At 45.9% G+C, this 7,774-nt stretch overlaps 1 long non-coding RNA gene across 1 annotated transcript; it reads right to left on the bottom strand.

Moving 5' to 3' along the window:
• Nucleotides 1-643: 643 nt before the first annotated feature.
• On the bottom strand, nucleotides 644-5,234 carry LOC129502906 (uncharacterized). Its single transcript, XR_008663072.1, has 3 exons — nucleotides 5,083-5,234; nucleotides 2,404-2,519; nucleotides 644-1,939 (listed from the first exon to the last, which is right to left on the bottom strand). It is a non-coding gene; the product is annotated as an uncharacterized LOC129502906 (long non-coding RNA).
• Nucleotides 5,235-7,774: the final 2,540 nt, after the last annotated feature.

Genomic DNA, 7,774 nt, shown 5'->3' with positions numbered 1-7,774 from the left:
TCCCATTTCGTGGGTGGGGAGGCTGTGGCACAGAAAAGGCAAGTACCTTTGCCTAAGCTTCTGTAGCCACTTAGACAGTAGACCAGCTGTCTACTGCAGCCGAGCTGGTGCCAGACTCTCCCAGCCACGATGGCATTGGTGTCTAGGGACAGCATAGACCGCAGGCCGAAACCCCAGCTCTGGGCAGTAGGCAGGTCTGATCCTGACAATCCTCAGCCCAAAGAGGTCCTGCTCTGCTTTTCCATGCCTCAACCATCTCCAGATTCTGAACTTGTACCCGTGTCGCTTAATCATCCCACACTTAAATATATCTGAGATTGTGTGAGTGCTTTTTTTTTTTCTTTTTAAGTCTTTATAACCAATGCTGAAAAACAGCTTTAAATTAGAAAGAGCAGGCTTCAGGAGGACCCACTGAGGTTTCCAATAATAACTGTAAGTCTGCCCAGATTGCGTTGTCTCCGATGTGTGAAGCGGTCGGGGTCAACCCCTTGTGCACCAGAACACAAGGCCTGTGCGCCCTGCCTGAGTTGTGTTACTGTTGCCGGGGAAACCATAATTGAATTTCCTGAATTATACACAGTGCGATAGAACGTTGAATAACCATATTTATTTGCCTTCGAGGCCCTGTGGCATCTGTTGTTTGGCTCACAAAGCTCCTATTGACTGAGAGAGGGGTTTGCTGATCCAGAAAGCGGTGATGGGCGTGTGAGGCGGTAGGGCTGAGATTTCCCCCCCACTTCTGCACCCACCAGACAAATGGCCTGGCACCGGCAATCTGCCCAGACGGCCTGAGGCCCGGGTGTGAAATCAATCCTCCTCTTTTCCGATGTTCGATGCTCTCACTTCTCAACTGAGGGAAATAGAGAGAGGTGCTGTGGGGAGAGGGGGCAGAAGGAAAAGGAGAGGTGGCAGGAAGGAGGCAGAGGGGCTGGGTGGTGGAAGGCGGTTGCAAGGCCTTGGGTGAGCTCATCTATTCCGCAGCCACTCTACACCAGCAGAGAGCAGCTGGGGACAGGGGGTGACTCGGGGACAGTGGGTACACAGGTGGAGGAGACACATTCCAGCCATCGAGAGTTTGACCACCCAGCCAGGGCTCTGGATACTCAAACATACTATATAAGGCCTACAAGCAAGAAGCTGGGGGGATCAGGGCAGCCTGGGTGGCTCAGCGGTTTAGTGCCTGCCTTCAGCCCAGGGCCTGATCCTGGAGACCTGGGATCGAGTCCCACGTCCGTCTCCCTGCATGGAGCCTGCTTCTCCCTCTGCCTGTGTCTCTGCCTCTCTCTCTCTTTCTTGTGAATAAACAAATAAAATCTTAAAAAAAAGAAGTTGGGGGGTTCAGAGGAAGGGTGGGCTGGGAAAGAGCTTAGCTTTGATGAGCAGGCTGGGAAAAGATCTGGGAGTTCGATGGCATTTAAAATAGTTCTTAAAAAATGAGTAGGATTTCAGTAGGTGATGGTCTTCTTGAACTCAGGCAACAGTAAAAGCGTAAATACAGGTAAGGGGGGTATACAAGCCTCAGATGGACCCTGGTTAGTCCCTGAACTGGTCCCCCCCAGCCACCAGCTTCCCCTGAAGCTACCACTGAGTCAGCCAACAAATGGTGACTTCTCTGGAGCAGAGGAGGGAGAAAGGGAAGAGAATCGGACTTCAAACTTGGGCTACTGAGGCCCAGAGCCCTCCCATCAGCCAGCCTGCTGAGTCAGACTGCCGAGGGCCATAGGGTTTTGCTGTCAGAACTGAAGTCTGGGAGTGTCTTCGATTAGAAATAGTTTCTGAGTGAGACAGTGAAGCTTTCTAGCCCGTCACCGTGTGGGATGTGCAGTGCTTTCTTCCCCGCCGCTGGCGTCGCTTTGGTGTTTCAGTAATGAGGTACCCACAGTGGCGCCCCCGTGGCTCCAGGCATGTCTCTTCAGATGCTCCAAATTATCTGTCTGCCCTGCTGAAGGAAACATTGTAGAAATCTTTTCTTCCAGAATAACAAGGTGAAAAAGAAATGACTTTTTTTCCCCCTATTTTTCAGCTTTTTAAAAGGAACATTTCAAGCATTTAGAGAAGGCAGAGAACAGGCACGTGAACCCTCAGGTTCCCAACATCCAGTTTCAACCACTCTCAGGGCTGCTCATTTGTTCCTCTACGGGCCCCCTGCCTGGCACCTCCAGGGCCCGTCGCCTCACCCCCTGGATTATTCTGAAGCTAATACCAGACATCATATCATGGCATCAATAGGTACTTCAGTACTATCTCGATAAACAGCAGCTTTTAAAAATACATCATTACAGCGTTGTCATCACATCGAAAAATAGCAGTTCCTTAATACGATCACATTTCCAATCAGTGTCCAAATGACCCCATAAACTCATAAATGTTTATTTACTAATAAGCGGAACAACGCCTTCATACCGCTTTTGGTGGTTGTGCCTCTTTCAATCTGTGGCTTCCCCTCGTTCCTTTTCTCTTTGCAATTTGTTTGTTGAAGAAATAAGGTGATTGCCACACTCCAGGCCTTTTGACTCCAACTGAAATAATAAATCCAGGCAATGATAATTGTAAAACCGTTAGGTGAGAGGTCAACAAGAACTTCAAAATGGGTGTTACAGTTGACCTGACCCCCTGGACCAATCCTAACATCTCAGAATAACCTGAGATTCACATCACCTCCTATGATGAATGCTTACCAAAAAATTTAACTGGAATCCCATTGAGCCGCCCACTCTAATGATCAGTTTATAGCAAATACAAGGGACGAAGGAATATGGAAAACCACATGATAGGCTTCTTAAATTTCTATTTTGAAAAAAATTATATTTTGATGTCACAAACATGTATTTAAAATGTATCAGATTACTCTGTTATTATGAGACATTATAGCGGGATGTTTTCCCTAGGATTACTGAGGAGTAGGATGTATCTATGCCTCACTACATGAACTCAGAGTGCTATAATGTCTTGTTCTCTTGCTTGCCTTTTGTATACTTTAACCTACTTCCTAAGGACCGCTGACTGGACTGTACTATCACAATTTTTGCATGCCTCTGTGAGCCATGCCTCCCCCCAGCCCCTCGCTGCAAAGTTCTTTCCATTTCACTGTGCACTGAGAAACCAAATATCAACTCTTTCAGGACTTACAAGATAAAGGTTCTAAGTGAAAGCTAAACAAGAGCTCCTCTTCGTAAATGCACAAATATTCGTGGTGAGAATTTCATAATGATCATTAAGTTTTTCGGGGTTTTTTCCCTCCCTAATTCTTGACCACACTCTGGATAGCAGAATCTTCTGGATAAATGAGGTGTAACCTGTGTTCTATACTAATTCGGTTGGATAGAAAGTTTGGTCACAACACCCAACAATAAGCCACAGTATGCATAGGGAAAATGGCAAAATTTCAAGTTGGAAAAACTCAGCACTGTGCACACACATGAAAGTTTGATGGGAATGTCACCTGGATTAGGTCATTAAAGACAAGGAAATGTAACAGCCTTGCTGTTGACATTCCCTTCTTCTCAAAACACCCTCTTTTTTGGGTTCCATGACCTAACACCCTCCTAATTTTCTCCTACCTCTGGGATTCTCCTTGGTCTTTTTCCTGGCTCATCGTCCATTTTACTGACTGTTAAATATTGGAAAATTTCAAGGCTTGATCCACTGCCCTGTTCTTCCCATCCTACACCCTCTGTCTGTGAGCTTGTCCATGCTTATGGTTTTAATTATTATCTATATGCTGATGACTCTTAAATCTATATCTCCAGCCTAGTCTCTCCCCAGAGCCCCCAGCCATAAATCCATTTGCCTATTCAACATCTTGACTTGGCCATCTCACAGCACTTCAAACTCCACATGGCCAAAAATTGAACTCAAACCTTCTCCCTGCAACCTGTATCTCTCCCCCCACATTCCTGCTCTCAATACACAGCACCGCCATCCGAAGATGAGCACACAAATACTTGGCAACCATCCTTCACACCTCCTTCTCCCTCTTTGCCATATTCACTGCATCAGTAAGGGTTGTTGATCCTCATTTCCAAATCTGTCCATGCCTCTTTGTCTTCATGCTGCCACCACAGTACAATTTCTCACACTTTCACTCCTAGATTACCTCCAGCGTCTTCTACACACACCATGTCTTCCCTGTGTCCAATCCCTTCTGTAGCTACTTTCCTTGGAAATTGTACAAAATGTGCTCTTTATAAGTGTCTCATCTTCTCTGTGCCTTGAGGAGAGAGACTAAAATCCTTATCTTAGCTAACAAAGCCCTATGTCATCTGGCATTTATCTCCTTTACTTTCATTTCATCATTCTGTGACCTGTTTCCATGTGTTCTGGGATCTGATCATGGTGGTTCAAAGGAGTTCAGGCCCCAGGACCTTTGGATATGTAGTTGCCGCTAGGATTGCTTTCTTCTCTTTTCCTTTTTTTTTAAATCTAGTTAACCCCTATGTGTCTTTCTTTATTCAGTTCTTTTAGAAAGTCTCTGTTGGCTGCTGGTTTGTCTTCCTAATGCCATGTTCACAGTCCTTGTTCTTTATGACTGAAACAATTTCACAACTAAAGAAATCGAGGCCCAGAAATGTTAGGCGACTTGCTTAGGGATCATATATCCAGGTAGTAGCTGTGCTAAAACACACTGGAATAATCTCATTTGAATAGCAGCTGGATCTCTTGTCAAGTATTAGAGTTCTGTGTCAAGTTTCAGTCTCTAAATGATGTGCAGAAGCTGGAATGAGTTGAGAGAAAAGGAATCAGCTAATTGAAAGGGAGCAAGTAGGACCTCTGAAGAAAGGTTAAAGGAGACAGGGACTGTTTAGTCTAGAATAATGTAGAGACATGGGAAGAAAAGAGATTTAAGAATTGTTCCAGTTTGGGAAGGTGGAGATGGCCACAAAAATATTTGTTTGAGTGACCAGAGGGCACAAGAGCCTATAGGAAGCTGCACATCTCTGTAGGGATAAGAGGGTTTAACCAGAGAGGGCTTGGTTTGACAAAGGCAAAGGTGATCAAAGATCTGAACAAAACACAGAGTTAGTTCCTGAAAGTCTTCTTGCGGAAATGATGAAGAGCAGGATCAATGAACATCTGACTTACCTGGTGGTTTCAGTGTTGACCTAGGTCAGGCGGGAAGCCGGGCAGGCTGGCCTCTTGAGGTTGGAATGAATGAAGGAAAGGATGGATGTGAGAGCGAGCCTCGCCATCCGTCACAGGCCAGATCGTGCTCCCACCCTGCCTGGTGTGGAGAAAGAAATACTGAGTGGCATGCGTCCCCAAGGGCTCCTCAGCTGATCACACTCAGTTGGCCTTATCTGGCTCCCAGGTGTTTCCATTTATCTCTGATAAACTGTCAGCAGAGAGCCAGCTTTGTGGTGGGAGGTGGGGGGGGGGGGAATGAGCGCAGGGGAGGCTAATACCCCAGATGTTTTCCGAGAAGATGGGAGAACGTTATTCTTCAGGACTAATGCATTTCGTCATCCCCTCCGCGTGCAGATGTTAAATTCGGGAACACTTCCAGGTTCTTTTTTCTCTCTTAGAATAAAATTAGTTGTGTATTAAAACACCTAGGACCCAGGCATCCCCAGGGACGTATCTCATTTGCATATGGATAAAGCTTTGGGAGCATAAGAGGGTTCTAAGTTTCACTGGCGGTATGTCTTCCAGTCTAACGAATCCTGTGAGCTCCCTCCTTTGAAAAACAGGAAAAATAATAATAATCAGAAGTTCCATTTACTGAATATCTACTGTATGCCATATAAAAATCAAATCCTGTGGCAACACTGCCAGCATTGTATTAAAATCCATTTTACAGATGAGTAAGTTGCCCCCAAATTGTGTTGTTTCTCCAAGTTCACAAAACTACTAAGTAGCAGAACCTGTATAAAATCAGGACTGTGTTACTTCGAATAATAATTGCAACCTTTTTAGAGCTTTCTTATGGGTCAACCACCCTGTGGAGCAGGTGCTATCAGGTCCATTTTGCAGGTGAGAAAATTAAGGCATAGGGAAGTCCAGTCATCGGCTGGAGTTTACACACCTAGCAAGTGACAGAACAGAGTGCAAAAGGCAAGCAACTTGGTTTTGGAACTTGTGTTGTTGTTGTTCTTCTTCTTCTTTTTTGTAGATTTTATTTATTTATGAGAGAGAGAGAGAGAGAGAGAGAGAGAGCACAGGTGGAGGAGCAGAGGGAGAGGGATAAGCAGACTCTCTGCTGAGCATGGAGCCCAACCCAGGGCTCATCCCAGGACCCTGAGACCATGACCTGAGCTGAAACCAAGAATTGGACGCTCAACCGACTGAGCCACCAAGACACTCCTGGAACTTGTGTTCTTAACCACGACCCTGTACCAATTTTCATCCCCTTTCTATACTCCATAGACAGGGTTGGCTGGATACAATTTTTTCCGCAAACTAGCTGATCTGAGCTTGTGATAGTTTGAGGTGGAAACTTCTCTCCCTTGTGTTGTCTTATCTTTCCATTGATTTTCTGCTGTTTGAGCAGCTGCAGTCCCCCCACCCTGGGAGAGCCTTTGCACACTAAGCCATTGGCTACAGGTGGCAAGATGGTGGCTCCAGTTCAAGTCTCTCCCCCGGAGTTGGATGTTCCAGAAAGGACACTGTGTTCCACAGAGCTGTCTCTCTGGCGCAGGCTTTGATCTGGGAAAGGGTGAGCCTCACTGCAGAGCTGAAGCTGTCTCCCTGCTTTGTTTATGCGAGCATCCTTCCAGGACTCTGTCTGCTTTTAGGGTGGAAGTGCCCTGCCAAAACCTCCGGCTCTCCATGCTGGCTGCGTAGCCAACATACCTCCCGCCTTTTTGATGAGTCCTTTGCCCTGGATAGAGAGCAGTGTCTCATAGCCTTTTGGAGACTACAAAAGTTTCCTTGGCAGGATGAATGATCTACTGCAACACGCTCTTGCCTTTTGGAGTTGCCCTCTAATTTTTCCAGGCCCGATTTTGTAAATCATTTCATCTTGTACAAATACTGGGCTGTGAGCACAGATGATCTCGGAGGGGAGGATTGTTTAAAACTCCATTTAAGAATCTATCCTCCTTTCAACAGATTAATGCAGCTTGAATATGTGAATAACATTTGTCTTCAGTGCATGGTAATGCGCAGGTAGCTCTGGGGCCTTTGAGAGGAAGTAGAATGTGTTTCTAGTCCAGGAGGCTTCGGAAAAAGTGACTTGTCTGTGTATTGACAACTAATTTATCATCGGAAGCATTTAAGGTTCTACTCTGCGCAAGCGCTCATGCGGTGGCTGGAGTTGAGGGCGGGGGATGAAGTGGGGAAAACTGAAATGTTTTCAGAGAGATGTGTAAGATTGTGAAGGTCATTTAGAAGAGCCTCAAGCTTTCTGCCATCCCAAGAAGATGGAAATCTCTAGTGGTCTTCAAGACAGATTAAAGTTAAATAGCTCACAGAATTGGAAGCATGTTTCATGGAACCATCAGAAGGCTTTTGTGTTGTAGTTTGTCTGAACTTGCCCCTGACTCCAACAATGAAGGAACTCACGGAAGGCAGGCTGGGACAGAGAAGGTCCAACAACCACAAGTTGGTGAATGCACCATCAAAGAGGAGGTTTCTTTAACATCTCTGCTCTTCTTTCACCTGTTGACAAAACTGTTGCCCACACACCGTGACCACATTCATTTGAACTGAACATCCCTGAATCTTGAATGTTAGAAATTATCTAACAGCAGGTTTAGGGAGTTGAAGGCAGAACTGCCTCCTCTTAACTCACTTGGAGTAGAAGACCCAACTTGTTCCCCTGAGCGCAAGCAACTCA

Source organism: Nyctereutes procyonoides, unplaced genomic scaffold, assembly GCF_905146905.1.
Source record: "Nyctereutes procyonoides isolate TBG_1078 unplaced genomic scaffold, NYPRO_anot_genome, whole genome shotgun sequence".
Classification (NCBI taxonomy): Eukaryota; Metazoa; Chordata; class Mammalia; order Carnivora; family Canidae; genus Nyctereutes; species Nyctereutes procyonoides.
Note: the sequence above shows the minus strand (reverse complement) of the source record. Positions and strands in the feature narration are given on the sequence as shown.